General features: G+C 35.3%; 1 protein-coding gene across 5 annotated transcripts in view; it reads left to right on the top strand.

Moving 5' to 3' along the window:
* Positions 1-18,930, top strand: part of LOC136858385 (E3 ubiquitin-protein ligase Arkadia) — a 321,712-nt gene that overhangs the window by 15,725 nt on the left and 287,057 nt on the right. For 3 of the 5 annotated variants that reach the window (XM_067137888.2, XM_067137890.2, XM_067137893.2), the window contains 2 exons: positions 4,425-4,540; positions 14,209-14,455. The gene's annotated coding sequence lies outside the window, so the exon portion shown is untranslated. The remainder of the gene's footprint in view (positions 1-4,424; positions 4,541-14,208; positions 14,456-18,930) is intronic. The other 2 variants (XM_067137892.2, XM_067137889.2) reach the window with 2 other exon arrangements.

The raw sequence follows: 18,930 nt of genomic DNA, 5'->3' as shown, positions 1-18,930 counted from the left end.
TATCCTCTTCCATTCGCCTCACATGACCCCACCACCGAAGCCGGTTTATGCGTACAGCTTCATCCATCGAGTTCATTCCTAAATTAGCCTTTATCTCCTCATTCCGAGTACCCTCCTGCCATTGTTCCCACCTGTTTGTACCAACAATCATTCTTGCTACTTTCATGTCTGTTACTTGTAACTTATGAATAAGATATCCTGAGTCCACCCAGCTTTCGCGCCCATAAAGTAAAGTTGGTCTGAAAACAGACCGATGTAAAGATAGTTTCGTCCGGGAGCTGACTTCCTTCTTACAGAATACTGCTGATCGCAACTGCGAGCTCACTGCATTAGCTTTACTACACCTTGATTCAATCTCACTTACTATATTACCATCCTGGGAGAACACACAACCTAAATACTTGAAATTATCGACCTGTTCTAGCTTTATCACCAATCTGACATTCAATTCTGTTGAATTTCTTACCTACTGACATCAATTTAGTCTTCGAGAGGCTAATTTTCATACCATACTCATTGCACCTATTTTCAAGTTCCAAGATATTAGACTGCAGGCTTTCGGCACAATCTGCCATTAAGACAAAGTCGTCAGCATAGGCCAAACTGCTTACTACATTTCCACCTAACTGAATCCCTCCCTGCCATTTTATACCTTTCAGCAGATGATCCATGTAAACTACGAACAGCAAAGGTGAAAGATTACAGCCTTGTGTAACCCCTGTAAGTACCCTGAACCACGAACTCGTTCTACCATCAATTCTCACTGAAGCCCAATTGTCAACATAAATGCCTTGGATTGATTTTAATAATCTACCTTTAATTCCATAGTCCCTCAGTATAGTGAACATCTTTTCCCTCGGTACCCTGTCATGTGCTTTCTCTTGATCTACGAAACATAAACATAACTGCCTATTCCTCTTGTAGCATTTTTCAATTACCTGGCACATACTGAAAATCTGATCCTGACAGCCTCTCTGTGGTCTGAAACCACACTGGTTTTCATCGAACTTCCTCTCAACGACTGATCGCACCCTCCCTTCCAAGATGCCAGTGGATACTTTGCCCATTATTTTATGTTGTCCCATGTACCCTGTTGGTTTTCCATTTTGTCCAGTTTTCCAGACGTTCTTACAAATAAAATATTATTTTACTACTTTTTGATAACAGATGGAATGTTAATGACCTTATGGTATATAGAGAATTGAAAGATGAGGTTCACAACTTCCTGAAGAGCATGGCGGCGAGCCGGTATGACATGGGCATACAAAAACTGTCACAGCATCTACAAAAATGCATCGGCCAAAATGGTAATTATATAGAAAAATAGGCCTATGGTAAATGATGCAAAAATACCTAAGAATGTGAAAAACTGATATTTAGTAGGATTAAGGGAAAGGTGAAGCTGATGCATAACTGATGATTTCCTGTTTGAGGTATAAAAGCAGAGTAAATTACAGATCCAGCTGTTCATAGAGAAATATTTAGGGGTTCAGTTCCTGTAGTAAAATTGCTTAAAGGAGACCAAAACGAAAAAGTCAAATTGTCTCAGAATCAAAGAGTGTATCGGGCAGGGTTCAGCTATATATTTGCCTTTGCTGTGCGCCACTCCACAGACCGGTAAACCAAGGAAATTATAAAATCCTTTTAATAACAACCACCTACTCAGTACAATACATTACTCATTGAATTATAAAATAATCATGAGGTGTCTTAAATAATGGAACATGTTTCGTTCGACATAGCGAACATCATCAGCCTTAATTTACAAAGATTAGGTCAGGGCCCTGAGCTGAATGATAAAAATTGTTAAAAGAGTGACAATGCCATAATAAAAAGTAAAATGATAACATTAGACTTGAAATTGTAACAATATGTACAGATTAACAGCAAGTATTTGTAGTCTGTAAAGTTAAAACAAACATGAGGTTGTTAAAGTAAAAAGATATAGATATAGTGGATCTTAAAATATATGTCAATGCGTGAAGCGTGGATTAATTATTGACTATGGAGTTCTTAAATTGAGCAAAACAAAGGTTGAAATAGAGTTTATTGAATAGTACGAGTCAAACTGAACCAGTTAAAAGGCGCATGTATTGAGTATGTGGTTGTTATTAAAAGGATTTTATAGTTTTAATATATTGTCCTCAATACAGTTCTATTATGAGATTAATTACATGTAAACCAAGGAAACCCAAGTAGCTCTGATGTCACTGTGCTGTAAGCTCAGAGCGAGCTAACTGCTCCATCCAGTTGATTGTTACAGTACGCGTACTGTCACTCTTCCATTTATTTGAAGTGCTGTTTATTATAATTGAGTGTGATGACTGATTGTTGAAATGCCTACCTGTAGTTGTAACAATACAAGAAGTAGAAACCAAAACTATAGAGAACGAAAAAAAAAACTTATCCGTAGATTTCCAAATCGAAGTTGCCTTGTAGGTTTAGCAGTAGGGTAGAATTTTGCAGGAGGAAACATTAACAGAGAAGGAAGATAGAGAGAAAATGTGGATTAAAGAAAATTAAAGTGCATATGAATCCTTGAAGAAAATTGTTTCGGATATATCGTTTTCAAAAGATGTGGGACATATAAAATACTACGTTCACACTGGAAGCCTAGAAAGTTATCACAACATTTGTTTGAAATATGCTCCTAAAAGAGTTCATTTCTCATACAGCGGCTGAAAGCTCAGGTCAGTGATGGCTGCATTGGACTATGACTGCAATATCAATAAATTGAAAGCTGGTACCAAAATCAGTACTCAAAATCAATAGGAGCCTGGGTGATAAAATGAAATATGAGGCATCAAACGATGGATGGAAGAAGGCAATAATGAATAAAATAAACCTCTTATAAACTAACTAATTAGAGCCTCACCTGAAGCTCAACCAATGGATCTGTCTGCCTAAAACATTGCTCCAATACCGTGACCTTCCAAGGACTATCTCATCAAGAATCACTTCTCACGATTTTACTTACAACACTAAATTATGTACCATACTGTATATCAAAATAATACATTATCTACATTTATCGTACATTAAAAATCTTAGGAAACTCACATAATTGTACCATTTTAATTTACAGCTTGAAGCCCGCATAGGTGCCATCGGGTTCTGGAAATGTGTTCTTTATGGTGATGACAACTCTGTTCTTTTTACCAATCGCAGTCCATGAATTTGCCCAGGAAGTGAATTATTTGTGGCAAATAAAACCCCAAGTTCTATTCGATGGATTTAAAATTGTTAGTAAACGTTTCTTTACCCTGTCCTTTGTCTTTAAGCTCATGTTATGCGTTGTCATTGTCAACACTTCATGGTCTAAAATAAGTGTTGTAAATGAGGGATTTCTTTTTATACACATAAATTTTTCCTATTTCTCTGCTTTTATATTGTCTAATTCACAACAGCATATACTTCTTCATTTGTATCCGTGATGGTAGACTCATTACATTTACACCAAATTTGCGTGCTGGCTTGGCCTGTATATCCATGTCAAGATCACTATCTTGAACAGACATCAGCAGACATCGTTCATTCTGGCTCAGACTGATACGAACGAATGTTATTTACATCAATTCTAAGTCAAAATAAGCCCAGTAGCAATGGCAATGGAAAAACACAAGCAGGAGGAGTGCAGAAAAAGACGGGCCGAGTTTACGCACAGTGTCAAGGCTGCCATGAAAACTTTACAGTGCGATGACATCATGAGCAGTTACTACTTCCGCGCATAACTTGAGAATGGTTAGACATAGAGGTACTGGATTATCGGCATTGTTATAAAATTCCCATATTACATATTTAGCAATGAATAACGAAATATGTGTATTTGTGTTTTTTTTTCCTTTAATGACCTGTCTAATGAAAATACGTATTAACAAATTCATTCTTTATAATACAATAGGCTATTATAACGTTTCTTAATCCCTGCCTTCAGTTGGTCTTTTTCCACTCTTGTATTTTCTTTCTGGAACCTACTGTTCACATGCATCAGGCCATTATTTTTCAGTTTCCTTGGTTGTTTTTTTTTTTATAGCATGTGTTTGAAGATTATACCTCCTAAACATGTACATACCGGGCGAGTTGGCCATGCGTTTAGGGGCGCGCAGCTGTGAGCTTGCATCCGGGAGATAGTGGGTTCGAATTCCACTGTTGGCAGCCCTGAAGATGGTTTTCCGTGGTTTCCCATTTTTCACACCAGGCAAATGCTGGGGCTGTACCTGAATTAAGGCCATGGCCGCTTCCTTCCCATTCCTAGGCCTTTACTCTCCCATCATCGCCATAAGACCTATCTGTGTCGGTGCGACATAAGACAAATAGCCCAAAACACACACAAAAACGTTCATAATTTCTCTCCTTAGATGTAATTTAGATGATAAATATTTTCAGTTTTTTAAAAATGATATGCTGTTTCTTTTATGTTCCAGATCCTTTCCATATAAATGTCTTGATAGAAAATTGCTTGCCTCTCTGAATATGAAGAAGGCATGACTGTCAAGCTAATTGGTCTTCAGGACTAATTTCAGAAAGAACAGATTGACAGGTAAGAGTTCTTCTTGCAGTAATAAATAGTACTGTAGAAGTTACTATTGAATTGTCTAACAAAGGCAGAATATAAGCACCCTCAATATGCTTCATATTCATAAGATATTCCTCCTAGCTTTTCTTGGCTTTTTGTGGCTGATTGTATTTAGAATAGGAATATAAGCCCATATATTTTTATCAACCTACACATATGGTAGTTATTTACAATAATAATTGTGTGACATAACATTATTTTAAATTTAAAGATATTGTAAGTACTGCATTAATAATGATAGCTATAATCAACTTCTTATTCCGCCTAAAAGTTCTACTTTTTTAGTTGAAGGACCTGCTCTTTTTATCTCCTCTTCAGTGTGTCATTTATGTCAAAGGATCTTCAGTTTGCTATTTGTGTGCCATTAGTAACACTGTATGTCCAACTATTGGATTCTTGATATTTGTGACCTAACGATCATCTCATCTTGTTCATCTTCATTGTGTATATTTTTGTTATATTGGTAACAGGCCAGCATTCACATCTATATAATGCTACACATCTTATGACTGCTATAAACCTCTGACTTTTGTTTTGTTGGAATTTTCTTACCAGAGACTGTACTCTTGAGATCTCTCATTTTTGGCCATTTATTATTATATATATATTTTTAAAATCTTCCCCTCCTCCTGTGGGGTGTGATAGCTGGATAACTTAGTTGCTTTCTGATTCTCACAAAGGTAGCTGTGGTTCGATTCCTGGCCAATGCATGTGGAATTTTTGAAGTGAAACGACATGTCATTGTGCGATATCAGCAGTCACAAAGGACTGCAAGCTAGCTTGCTTGTGGGTGCCTCCACCTGTATCTTTCATATGCAGAAACACTTTGTCCTGAATTCTGGTTGTGGATTACTTGTATGACCATATTTTATTAAGGTCTTCACTATCGATTTGCATTGTTATCCTTTAAACTTGTAGTCCAAAATATTTTTTGTTTAGGCATAATCTATATCTTCCTGATGTCTCTTTCTATGTATTGACTAGTTTCTGCTGCAATCATCTGCATATACTAAGCTCGTCAACTTGTGATCTATGGTGAGTACAAACTTGTTAGTGCAACTTCTTTGCATTTGAAACTGCTGTTCATATCTTTGTAGAGAAGTTAAATGAATAGGATCAATTCTTCAAGGACCCTTTATTTTCTTACAGAGTAGGTACCATGTCAGGTTGTACAATACGCTGTTAGGTGCCTTTTTATCTCTTTAAAACAAGCCATATGCATCTATGCATTTCTTTTGAAGTGTGGATTTATCCTTTCACAGATCCACACTGGTTTTTTGATACTTTTCATGATCTATAACAGTTAGGTTCCTCAGTCTGTTGAAACTAATTTATAATTAAATACAATTTAGAAAATATCAGAAAAGAAAACATTTAACAATTGATTATACATGAAAAAGAAAAAATTAAAAAATAGAATGACATGTTCTTGAAAGAACATCAGATTCTATCAAACTGCACTTTATTATTATTATTATTATTATTATTATTATTATTATTATTATTATTATTATTAATGAATTGATTAATATTATTAAGACTTGTAAAACCTGTAACCTCTCTTCTAATAATTATTGAAATGTTATATCGGTAACTTATGTGGTCTTCAAATTGTGGACTCCAGTCTGGATCTGGACCCCAATGCCTTTTTCCCTGGACCTACATGATTTATACGATGTCAAGAGTAAGAAAGAAAGAAAGGAAGAAAGGTGAAACTTACAATTTAAACAGTAAAAATATCTTAGAGTAATATAGGACTTACAAGTGTCCTAGCCTGAAACAATATTTGCTCCACAAATGGCAATACTGAATCTTGAAGAAATGAAAGTGAACTAACTGGTTTCCTATTTGCTCCACAAATAGCAGTGAGTGTTTATTTTTCTCTAGCCTGTGGCCTCTTCGCTGCCTCAGTAGTTAGCTGTTGCTTGCTCTGAACTTGAATTAAAAAATAATGCATTGCTTATACACCAGTGTAAGTTTTCAGTTGTTTCAGTGAACGTTTGTGTCAAGTGAGTACAAGAAGCGTAAAGTGAACTCTGAAAATTGCATCTTCAGGCCTGAAGGGAAACTAAAATTCTTCTTTGTTTTACTTAAACGTACAGTACAGATGCAAAACAAACATTTTAAATATGTAATCAGACAATTGCACTGATTAAGAGTGGGCGAAGAGTAATGCAGCTTTTCAACAGTAAAGCATTTCAGTTACGACCAACAATTTCCACTTGGCAGTGATGCATGAAATCGGAAGGTTGAACTGTTGACGGCTTCATTTAGAGGCCAGTCAAAAATGCATCAGATGAGTTCTCACAGAACAGGAGAAGGCAAACCTGGGATTTTTTGAAAGTATCCTGGATTTTAGGTAGGGCAAAAAATTCATTTGTCAGCTTGGAAACTGTAAAAGTGTCTCTTGTTGAAAGGGTCAATGTATTTCCAAGTGATGTGAAAGTGATTAAAATTGTGACAAGTCTACCACTATCTGCTCTTACCAATGTGCACTGGGTAGAATAGTTATCAGTGGATATTCGTACTAAACTGAAGCAGGAAATGTTTTCACTCTCTCTCTCTTGCCAGGCTGAGTGATTCAGACGGTTGAGGCACTGGCCTTCTGACCCGAACTTGGCAGGTTCGATCCTGTCTCAGTCCGGTGGTATTTGAAGGTGCTCAATTACATCAGCTTCATGTTGGTAGATTTACAAGCACATAAAATAATTCCTGCAGGACAAAATTCTGGCACCTTGGAGTCTCCAAAAACCATAAAAGTAGTTAGTGGGACGTAAAGCAAATAACATTATTATCTCTCTCTCTTTTATTACTAGTTGCATTATGTCCCACTGACACAGATAGGTCTTATGGCAATGATGCGTCAGGAAAGGGCTAGGAGTGGGAAGGAAGTTGTTGTGGCCTTAATTAAGATTAAGCCCCAGCATTTGCCTGGTGTGAAAATGGGAAACCACGGAAAACCATCCACAGGGTTCGAACCCACTATCTCCTGAATACTGACCGAACTTAAGCGACTGTAGCTATCAAGCTTGGTAAGCAGGAAATTAATGATGCCCGTGTGTGCTCTATCACTGGACGAATTTTCAGATAGAACAGACTGTGCTTAACTGTCATACCTTTCTTTAATGGTGTTCGATGTGTGGAAGAATGGCTTGGCACCATGGCTATTGAACACAGTTGTGCTGAAGACATATTGGACACTGTGTGCCATGAAATGGGAAAATTAATATCGGTGGCAACAGATGGTCCTCTTGCATGGTGGGAGGTAAGAGTGGCCTGCTACATGATATCTGAGATCAAAATGGTTAATGTTAAGAGATAAGAATTTCATATTGTTCTGTATTGAAGTGAGTTCAAAAGAAGGTACATAATAGTTCCACCTTTCAATACTATTAAAATAAGAAATGTAAGTTTACATTCCTATTTAATTAAAATTGGTACCGGTTTCGACCAGTATTCATGGTCATCATCAGCCAATTACAAATAAGTTTAAAACAATGCATAGGAAATAAATTGCGAAGTTTAAATAATTCTGTTTGGTTTCTGCTAGTGAAGCACTAAAATCTTTAAGGAGCACTGTGCGTTGAAATATAGCCAAAGAAACACTCAAAAGATGCACAGGTAAAAATGAAGTTTAGATGATGCTGTCAGATGCAGTTTATGGAGCACTATAACATATAAGGGAGCACTGTGCATTGAGATTTCAAAGTTATGTAGAAGTCTAAAGTCAAATACGTATTTTTAGTTGTAGTTTATGAGGCACTGTATAATTTTAGAACTTAACACTGTGTGTGATAGATCAAAAATGATGTAAAAGTTGTAGATCAAATATGTACTTGAAGTACAGAGGAAGTTCTTGAAGAGTGGATCGGCACTGTGCTTCCAGAAGTTACGCAAGTTAGACTAATGAAGTTATTGAAACATGACATAGAAAAAACAATTGTGAAGAGAAAAAAAATACTAAAAAGAGCTTTATTGGAACAGTTGAGGAGTGTAAATGACGTAGCATGATATATCTTGAAGGTCAATCTTAGAATAGCGTAAAGTATAAATTTGAAAGTTATAGTGGTCAAAATCATTAGAGATGTTAGAAAATGTGAATTAATTAGGAGAGTGAAAAAAAGAATGTAATAAGGAAAGAAAAAGTTCAGGTAGAAAAATAAAGGAGAAATAAATAAAGGGAAGTAAATGAGAAAGTGAAATAGTTTAAGGTGGATTAGGAGAATGTGTTATAGGAAGTGGAAATTGTTGGTAGGAACTATATAAGGTCTGGAATATTGAATTTTTGTTTGTAAAATTAGCATTTTTGATGAAGCAGTTACGAAAGTCGAATAAAATATTAGGTTTTTCAGAAATATCATTTAAATTTAAATTGGAGTTGAGGTATTGATCAAGATGAATAAAACAATTTTCAGTAGTGTTTAGAATGGGGCCTTTGTTAATAACTTTAAGTATTTTTAAGTCTTTATCAATATTGGTGAAATTATGATTAGAGTCTTGTATGTGTTGTCCTATTGCAGAGAATCTGCTGTATTTATGGCACTGATGTGTTCAGAGTATCTGTTATTAAAGTTACGTCCTGTCTGTCCAATATACGAAGAGCTACAGTTATTGCATTGAAATCTGTATGTTCCAGATTTAGTAAGCAGACCCGGCCAGCAGCTGGAAATTGCAGATGATGATGATGATGATGATGATGATGATGTATTCCAGATTTAGAAAAAATATTAGATTTATTGAGTTAGAGTTGTGTAATAAATCAAAATTTCTGTTATTGGTTCTGAAAGATATTTTCATAATATGTTTTTTGAGAATGTTAGTTATTTTATAAGCATTTTGGGAGAAAGTAAAGGTGGAAAATGCAGTGGGTTTGGTTTTATCTTTTGTTAGTGTCTTTTTGGCGCGGTATTTGAATTTATTATTAATACTTTTTTTTATTATTACAACTTCCCCCATGCGGAGGCTGCCACAAGGACAAAGTATGTCGACTACACAGTATTTTGTCTTCTAAGTTACTGTTGACTTTGTTAAAGTTGTTAAAGCCATTTAATTTTGCAATAGTACGGATGGTGTTTAATCTTTTTTAGACATTGGAGTGTTAAAAGCACAAAAAATTAGGCTGTTATGGGAAGCTTGTTTGTGGGTGTATAAAATCTTCCCGGATAGAGGTTGCTGTTAGAGTTGGTTTTCTGAAAATTTTGTGAGTTAAACAATAAGGGTGCCTGGTAATAGTTTAGTCAAGAAAATTAAGGGTTTTATTATGTTCAGATTCAAGGGTAAATTTGATGTTAGGGTCAATGTTGTTAAGAAGAAGAAGAGTGGAGTCAGCACTGGATGATTCTTCATTTAAAGTAAATGTGCCATCGACATACCTTGCCCAAAATAAGATGTTTGAGAAATTATTATTATTATTATTAATTTTTGTATTTTCCAAGAAATCAAGTCACCTGAGTAAATTAGAAATTAAGGACTTCATGTCCATATTAAAATTAGTAATCAACAATAACTTTTTCACATTTGATAACACCAGTTACCAACAAGATGGTCTAGCTATGGGCTCACCAGCTTCAGGCATCCTGGCAGAAATATATCTTGTTTTCTTGCAAAATAATGTCTAAAAAAGATTAAACACCATCTGTACTATTGCAAAATTAAATGGCTTTAACAACTCTTTCATAAAATTAATAATAATTTCTCATACATCTTATTTTAGGCTAGGTATGTCGATGACACTAGTTATTTTAAATGAAGAATCATCCAGTGCTGACTCCACTCTTCTTCTTCTTCTTAACAACATTGATCCTAACATCAAATTTACCCTTGAATCTGAACATAATAAAACCCTTAATTTTCTTGACTAAACTATTACCAGGTACCCTTATTGTTTAACTTACAAAATTTTCAGAAAACCAACTCTAACAGCATCCTCTATCCGGGAAGATTTTATACACCCACAAGCACATAAACAAGCTTCCTATAACAGCCTAATTTTTTGTGCTTTTAACACTCCAGTGTCTAAGAAAGATTTAAATAATGAATTAAACACTATCCGTACTATTGCAAAATTAAATGGCTTTAACACCTCTTCCATAAACCATATTATTGAATTCAAGCACTGCCCCAGAACCACACTAACAAAAGATAAAATCAAACCCAGTGCATATTCCACCTTTACACTCTACCTAAATGCTTATAAAATAACTAACATTCTTAAAAAACATAACATGAAAATATCTTTCAGAACCAATAACAGAAATCTTGATTTATTACACAACTCTAACTCAATCTGGAGTATACAGATTCCAATGCAATAACTGTAGCTCTTCGTATATTGGACAGGCAGGATGTAACTTTCATATCAGATACTCTGAACACATCAGTGCCATAAATACAGCAGATTCTCTGCAATAGGACAACACATACAAGACTCTAATCATAATTTCACCAATATTGATAAAGACTTAAAAATACTTAAAGTTATTAACAAAGGCCCCATTCTAAACACTACTGAAAATTGTTTTATTCATCTTGATCAGTACTTCAACCCCAATTTAAATTTAAATGATATTTCTGAAAAACCTAATATTTTATTCGACTTCCTTATCCGCTTCATCAAAAATGCTAATTTTACAAACCCAAATTCAATATTCCAGACCTTATATAGTTCCTACCAACAATTTCCACTTCCTATAACACATTCTCCTAATCCACCTTAAACTAACTTCACATTCTCATTTACTTCCCTTTTCTTCCCTTTATTTATTTCTCCTTTGTTTTTCTACCTGAACTTTTTCTTTCCTTATTACATTCTTTTTTCCACTCTCTTAATTCACATTTTCTAACATCCCTAATGATTTTGACCACTCTAACTTTCAAATTTATACTTTACGCTATTCTAAGATTGACCTTCAAGATATATCATGCTACGTCATTTACGCTCCTCAACTGTTCCAATATTGCTCTTTTTAGTAATTTTTTCTCTTCACAATTGTTTTTTCTATGTCGTGTTTCAATAACTTCATTAGTCTAACATAACTTTTGGAAGCACAGTGCCGATCTACTCTTCAAGAACTTGCTCTGTACTTCAAGCACATATTTGATCTACGACTTTTACATCATTTTTGATCTATCAACACACAGTGTTAAGTTCTAAAATTATACAGTGCCTCATAAAGTTCAACTGAACTCTTCAAGTACTTACTCTGTAGTGCATTTAAGTGCGTATTTGATTCTTACTGATACTTGCTGATACTTAAAATTATACAGTGCCTCATAAACTACAACTAAAAATACGTATTTGACTTTAGACTTCTACAGAGCTTTGAAATCTCATTGGACAGTGCTCCCTTATGTTATAGTGCTCCATAAACTGCATCTCACAGCATCATCTAAACTTCATTTTTACCTGTGCATCTTTTTTAATTGTCTGACATTGTGAGCACTGTCACTCATATATAGAGATCATCATTAACATAACTTTTCAGACCCTACCTTGAGGAATTTTGTGCCATGCATACAGTTGTTTTGATTCACGACTGCTCACTGACTGTGCAAAGGGAACATAATTCTTTGGACTAAATGCCAGAATCAGTATTCACAGTGGGTGTAACAAGAAACTTCAATTCATCAATTTCCTCGATGATGAAAAACAATTCAGGAGGCTGCTTTCTTGAGTGACATATATTACCACTTAAATCTTGTCACTATTTGACAGGAACCAGGAAAATTGGTACATAAACTGCATGTTGCTGTATGACTCTAACTAACGTAGATCTCTTTATTCAAGACCTGAAGGAGGAAAGAATTCATTTTCTCAAACTTTGTGTGTTATCTTGTAATGAAGGTGGAAATTGTCTTCAAGTTCACTTGATGTGCTCCATTCAATTTGAAGGATCCCAAGTATAAGTTTTCCTGTGGCTTGCTTTATATATTTTTTCAATACATAGCCCATTTAAAAGTTAGCATGATAGTAAGTAGCTTGCCTGTTTACCAAAGGTATCAGCTATATGCTTGCCAATTTTGACCCCATCAGTCAAGTAGTTTTTATATGAAAAATAAAAAACACAAACACACAAACTTTGAAATTTATTATTCCAGCAATTTTTTCTTTAACTCTCGGTTCTTGCAGGTACCCTTTGATATTCCAGAATGATACATAGCCTATGTTACTCAGAATTATACCTTTCAAATGGTGAAAGAAATTTCAAAATCTGTCTGGTAGTTTCTGAGATTATCCGTTACATATACATAAACTCACAGTCTCTTGCTAATGGCTTTACGTCGCACATCGACACAGTTAGGTCTTATGGCGATGATGGGACAGGAAAGGGCTAGGACTGGGAAGGAAGCGGCTGTGGCCTTAATTAAAGTACAGGCCCAGTATTTGCCTGGTGTGAAAATGGGAAACCATGGAAAACCATCTTCTGGGCTGCCGACAGTGGGGTTCGAACCCACTATCTCCTGAATACTGGACACTGACCGCACTTACGTGACTGTAACTATCGAGCTTGGTACTCACAGTCTCTTTTTATAGATTAGTATAGATAGAAGTGAAAGCGCTTGGTGCTAGCTATGAGTTTAATGTTTTACAGAATCTCTCTTTGGTCTTGCCTACACTCGTGCACTTGCCTAGTTCGAACAATAGTCCTGTTTTACTTGATTATATGTAGTTGTATAGTACCTTGTTTTCTATTTCAGATCTAACCAGTATGATTATTTGAATGATGTCCGTTAATTTGTATAATAAGTTACTTTGGTCTGTTGTGAGTCATAACTTTTACTGTAACAATTAATCATAATTTCAGAATTGGTTAATTGGGTTTTTATAAGTGCAATGTTTGCTTGTCCTATGATAGATCAAACTGAAATAATAGTTAGCTCCTTGATAGTATGAAATTGCAACCTACTTTTGATCGTGTTTTGTCATGACATCAAGTTAAAATGAGTTGCTTAGTCATGTTCTGTGAATACAGACGCATTCACTGCAGTATAAAGAGTAGGTTTGTGGAGAGTGTTTCCTAAAGTGAGCAAGATTCTATGGACTTTGGATTAGACAAGAAGACACTGCACGATTATATAGTATTGTATCTCTTTAGAAGAGAAATATTTATGCTTTTTCTGTTGTATTTAGATACTCTAGATAATGTATCTTGTTCTCTTATGAGCAGCAACAGTAATTAGTGAAAATGTTTGTATTTTCAATTGATTTTTTAAATTATCTATTATTACATACAGACTGAATTACAACTATCCTATGTGTTCAGATCCTAATTGAGTTTGATTTCAAGCTATGTTAGACTGAAACCTAAATTATAAAGTTTCGAGATGCTTTGATTGTGTAGTACTTTTTTTTTTACTTTAAAAAAAAATCCCTAATGTATGTGTGAAAACAAATATTGATTGGAGGGCATCTACTTGTTTAAATTCATTATGCATGCATAAGTTATTGACAAAACAAGACTGGTAGACTAGATTGTGGGGATTGAAGTTAGTTAGGAATCTTACCTAGTGTTACTAAAAATAATTAGCACATTACTTTTTTGTAATAGGAAGACAATTAAAAGAAGATTCACTAAAACCAATAATTACTATTACAGTACTAAATATTAATTGAATTGTGGCTCTTTCTCAAGGCCATCATCTTCCTGGAAGTAAAACCTGTGCTTCTTGAGAAAGCATCATGTTTGAACAACCTCCCAGCCCAAGAAGGGAAGTATGACATTTAATCAGGACTGCACGCAGTGATATTTCCATCGTGTGAGTCTTACATAGGTGAAATATGTAGCCGTAAGATATGTGTAAAACTAAAAGAATAAGTCACTCGCTATATGTCATGTGCAGGGAGGCACCTTAATTTATGGGCTGGATTGGAATAGTTATGTAAGTATAAATTACAAGAATATTCATTATTTTATGCTTTGATATCCGTAGAAATTGATCGCTATGATGTATTGCTCACTACCCTATGTAAAAATGTTTTGTTTATTACTTATGGGTAGAGGCATGATGTTTTGCATTAATTTTTTAACGATTTCATGAGAAGGATACTCATTTTCGCGTTATTTCACAAAATAGATTTGCTGTATCGCTTTAATTTTGCTTGAATGAAATTCTAAAATTAATCGTTAAAGGTTTCATTACTGTGGTTCTGAATTATTTATATGAATGGTAGATGTATAAATGATTAGTAAGCATCCAATATTATTTCATTTTATTCCTAATTATGATTACATAGCACTTACATTACAGTATCATTGGGCCATCCTACCCATTCCTTACTTTGTACAAAGATAACATAGCTCATGTTACAATGGGGCTCTCTTTCATTAATCGTCTCGGGTCATTGACAGTCAAATTGTACTTCAAAAAAAATCTCTCTGCATCAACGGATGAACAGGGAACCCAAACAGACTTTAAAACAGAATTTGCAAATTTCAGGTGCATTAATTTGAATGCCAGGAGTGACTGAATTATTTCAACTTGTTGACCAGGATTTTCTTCAATTTGTTTTTGCAGAATATCTTTAAAAGCAAGGTACCCAGCAATAATATCAGACTGCTTCAACATTTTAAAGCCAGACAATTTTTTTTACTTTTTCACTCATTGACGAAATATTTGTATAGCTTGATTGAATTACATTAGTTGGATGAAACAAATCATTCAAAAGTCCAAATAAAATAGCATCACTTGGAGACATGTGCTTTTCAATTTTCTTTACAACTAATACACTAACATTATGGAAGAGAAGAGTCGCTTTACTTTTTAATGATTCACTAAACCCTTCAATAATTTTACTAACTAGTTCACCAACATGGCCAGAACCAATTACATTCTTTCTATCTTTCAGTTCTGTTATATTTGAAACAAGCAAGTGAGAGTATGGATTGTTAGACCCTTCTAATTCCAAAATGACATCTGCAATAAACTTCCAATTTTCAAAAACAAATGCTGCTTGGCCAGGTTGCAAAATCTGGCATCTTCCATTTCTACCAACCAGTTTAACACTGGTGTAGGTTTCAGTGAGAAGTGTTTGAAAAATGAATGGAGGATATCAACATTTGCATGTATGTGAGAGGCAGCTTTTAACCAACTTCCCATCGACTCAACACAGGCTCGGAATACAATGAAATTGACATATCTGGAAAGTTTTCGTCTAGGTATGAACGAAACATGTGTTTGATTTTCCTTGTTGTATGAAAATAGTTCTTTGTTTCTGACATAATGGCATTAAGTTCTTTCAAATTCTTTTGCAGGACACCACTGAACAAACTGAATTTATGAGCCCAGCAGGTGATGTGAATTTAATGTTCTCCCCTAATTCCCTTAAGCAATTCACAACATTTTAACATATATGGGGCGGAATCAGTTATCACATACTTTACATTCTCGTGGTTAATTTCAAAATTATGCAAAACATACAGGATTGCTTGAGAACATGTTCTGCTGTTCGCAGCATCTACAAATGCACATTCTAACAAAAATATTTTCTGTTCAGATACTGGATCCTGAGTTTTGATCAAGATTCCGAACACACAGCGGCCTGAAGAGTCGGTAGTTTCGTCGCAGATAAGAGCCAAGTCCGTTTTCCCTTCCAAAGACTGATGCTTGCTAGTACTTGGTTTGGGCAACGGGGGTGTATTATTTTCTTAGTTGGTTGGCTGTGGGAAGGTCTCCAGATCCTTACCAATAGAAAAAAGAAAAATCTTTACCAGAAAGAGGTCTTAGAAAACCTAGTCTTACTACCACTGATCGTTGATTGTGGAGGTTTAATTGATAGACTGTACATATCTCGTACATACTTTTGAAGCCATTTCCGGACTGCAGGTTCGTCTACCGTCTCCAGCAGGATGTTGGCTTTGAGTACCATCTCTGTTGTTTCGTGAATAAATTCTATTTTTTCACTCTTAGCTTTCTTTTGCATATCTAATGAGAGTTCTATTGTTGCCTGCCGTTTCACTGTTGGAGGTGCTAAATTTGTTCTGAATGTCCCTTATTTTTAAAACAATGTTTTAAGACAGTATCTTTTTTCTCCCACTCGATATGAACATTGCAAAATTTACACATTGAAATATTGCTTTCCGAAATGTATAAACCTTCACTTGCAAACTGTTTAGCTCTGCTGTGCACCATAACACTTGTCGAGCGACCCACCTTTGATACTGTCTGTGATCACTTTCTTAACTTTACCTGACCACGAAGCCGAAATACACCAGTCAGTTGTGCTGTTTGTAGACGTCATTAGGGATTCCAGGAATGTAGAATGCCGTGAGGAGACTGGCTAGGGTGGGATTACCAGCCACCACAAGAACAGCATTCCAAACATTTTGTTTGGCAAGAAACCTGGAGCCAACCCCTTTTCTTTGATGCTATGTCTTAAAGAGATTTTCCAGAACATTAATGATAACATATTTCTTTCATGTTGATGAATCTTTGTTCGCCCTTTTTCTTTTCATACATAATCTTGGAACAAAATGTCAAGTTCGTTATTCACTACAGATTTCCCTGTCATATCGCGCTTATCGCAAAATAATTGAATTTTGCTTTAAAATGGCCTTAATCGCTTGAATTCGCTTTAATTTAGTCACTATAAGAAAATATTTCCACCTAATCGATACCTTTCTTTTATTTTGCCTTTGGCAATTTATAAAATCATTAAGAATAACAGGATATGTTTAGATCGCTCTGCGATCATCGTCAGCTGCATACACAAAAGTTTCTAGATAAAACAGCATAAAGCAATCACATAGTTAAATCTTTGTTGACTTTAAAAACTAATGTTAGTAAAGGACGTATGGGTTGGAGGGGGGCTTCTTTGTTGACTTTAAAAACTAATGTTAGTAAAGGACGTATGGGTTGGAGGGGGGGAGGTAGTGTGCGACGGGGAGGGGGGACGGTTATTAAGGACGTTAAACTTGAATCCTATTTATGAGCTAAAATGTCTTTAGTATCACTTTAGGTCCCGAAGGCTTACTAAAATCACTTGTTGCTTTAATTCACGAACATAATATCCATATTTTCTTAACCAGAAACATATGATTCATAAAGATATTGCAAAATTGCTTCAAAATATTTTTTGTTGCGTTTATTGTTAATGCAAAAAAATCATGCCTCTACTTATGGGTGATAAGAACCCAGATTTTGTTTGCTTGTAAATAATAATTTAACATTAAAAAGAATGCTTTGTCCTAAAATCCTTTTTCTGAGTTCTTACTTGTTGAGACTTTTTTTTTTTTTTAAATTAGGGCCAAAAGATCAATCTGTGTTTGTGGAATTTTGTCGTGGTTTCTAAGCCAAGGAGAGTGTCTAGGTGGCCTAGTAAATGGTCACAGTTTGGTTTTTAATGTAGTAGGCTTGGGTTGTTCAGATATATTGCAGCTTCTGGGCATTCCTATGATCAGGTGGCTTGGACTTCCTAACTTACTGGTTAACCCGTTATCCTTTAATATTTACATCTATGACTAAGGCTTAGATCCTGATTCACATTTCAGTTTTAAACTCGCTTCATCTCTCTTATTTGTCTTTCCATCTTTATTGTAGACTGCTTTGGCTTACAGTATTTATTCTTCAAGCCTTTGTAATGAACTAAGCCTCTGCATAATTACCTGTTGCAATTGTCAGTCTGTGTATTAATTTCTGCAAGATTTTTTCCTGTGAGACCTAGTTTGAGGGAACTGCTGAACATAAACGTATGATTGTGGTATGAAAATGTCTCACTGTATTCATTTGTTAGCTGAACTAAATGAGGCCACAACACTAGTTGCAAATCGAGGATTGTGGCGACGTTTAGTAAATTCTCAGAGGCTTGCAGACTGAACGCTGAAAGGCATAACAGTCTATAATGATTATGTATGTATGTATTTGTTTCAAGACACGAGATTATTAGAACAACTCAGAGAATTGTGTCTTTCACGGCCGCTTCACGCTAGGCGACCGGAATCGGCTACAGAGGAGCTCATATGAAATCTGTGTCGCCGAGCTGTAGCTCACCACGCTACTTAACCGCTTTCCTCAGCCTATACTGTCAGTTGTCATCATCTTGCCTCTTGTTATTCTCGAAAAGAACGAAGGGAAGAGAGTGTCGTAGGTTTCATTCACATCTTATGTTGAAAGATATAAATGAAATAACTCACCATAATATGTATAGGATTTTGTCAGGATCGCTGAAAAAAAAAACGTGTAAGTGTAGAAAACATATAAGTGTGAAACATATAAAAGAAGCTTTACTGCATTCCTTTCCTGGTGTTGTTGATTTCCCTCTCTTTCTAAACTGTTGCTGCACGTTATGGACTGAACTGGCTGATGCACTACCCAACTCTGCACTTAGTTTCTCTACCTCTTTTGCTGCTAAACTTGGA

The sequence above is a fragment of the Anabrus simplex genome, chromosome 1, assembly GCF_040414725.1.
Source record: "Anabrus simplex isolate iqAnaSimp1 chromosome 1, ASM4041472v1, whole genome shotgun sequence".
NCBI classification, from domain to species: Eukaryota; Metazoa; Arthropoda; class Insecta; order Orthoptera; family Tettigoniidae; genus Anabrus; species Anabrus simplex.
This window is presented reverse-complemented; position numbering and strand designations above follow the sequence as displayed.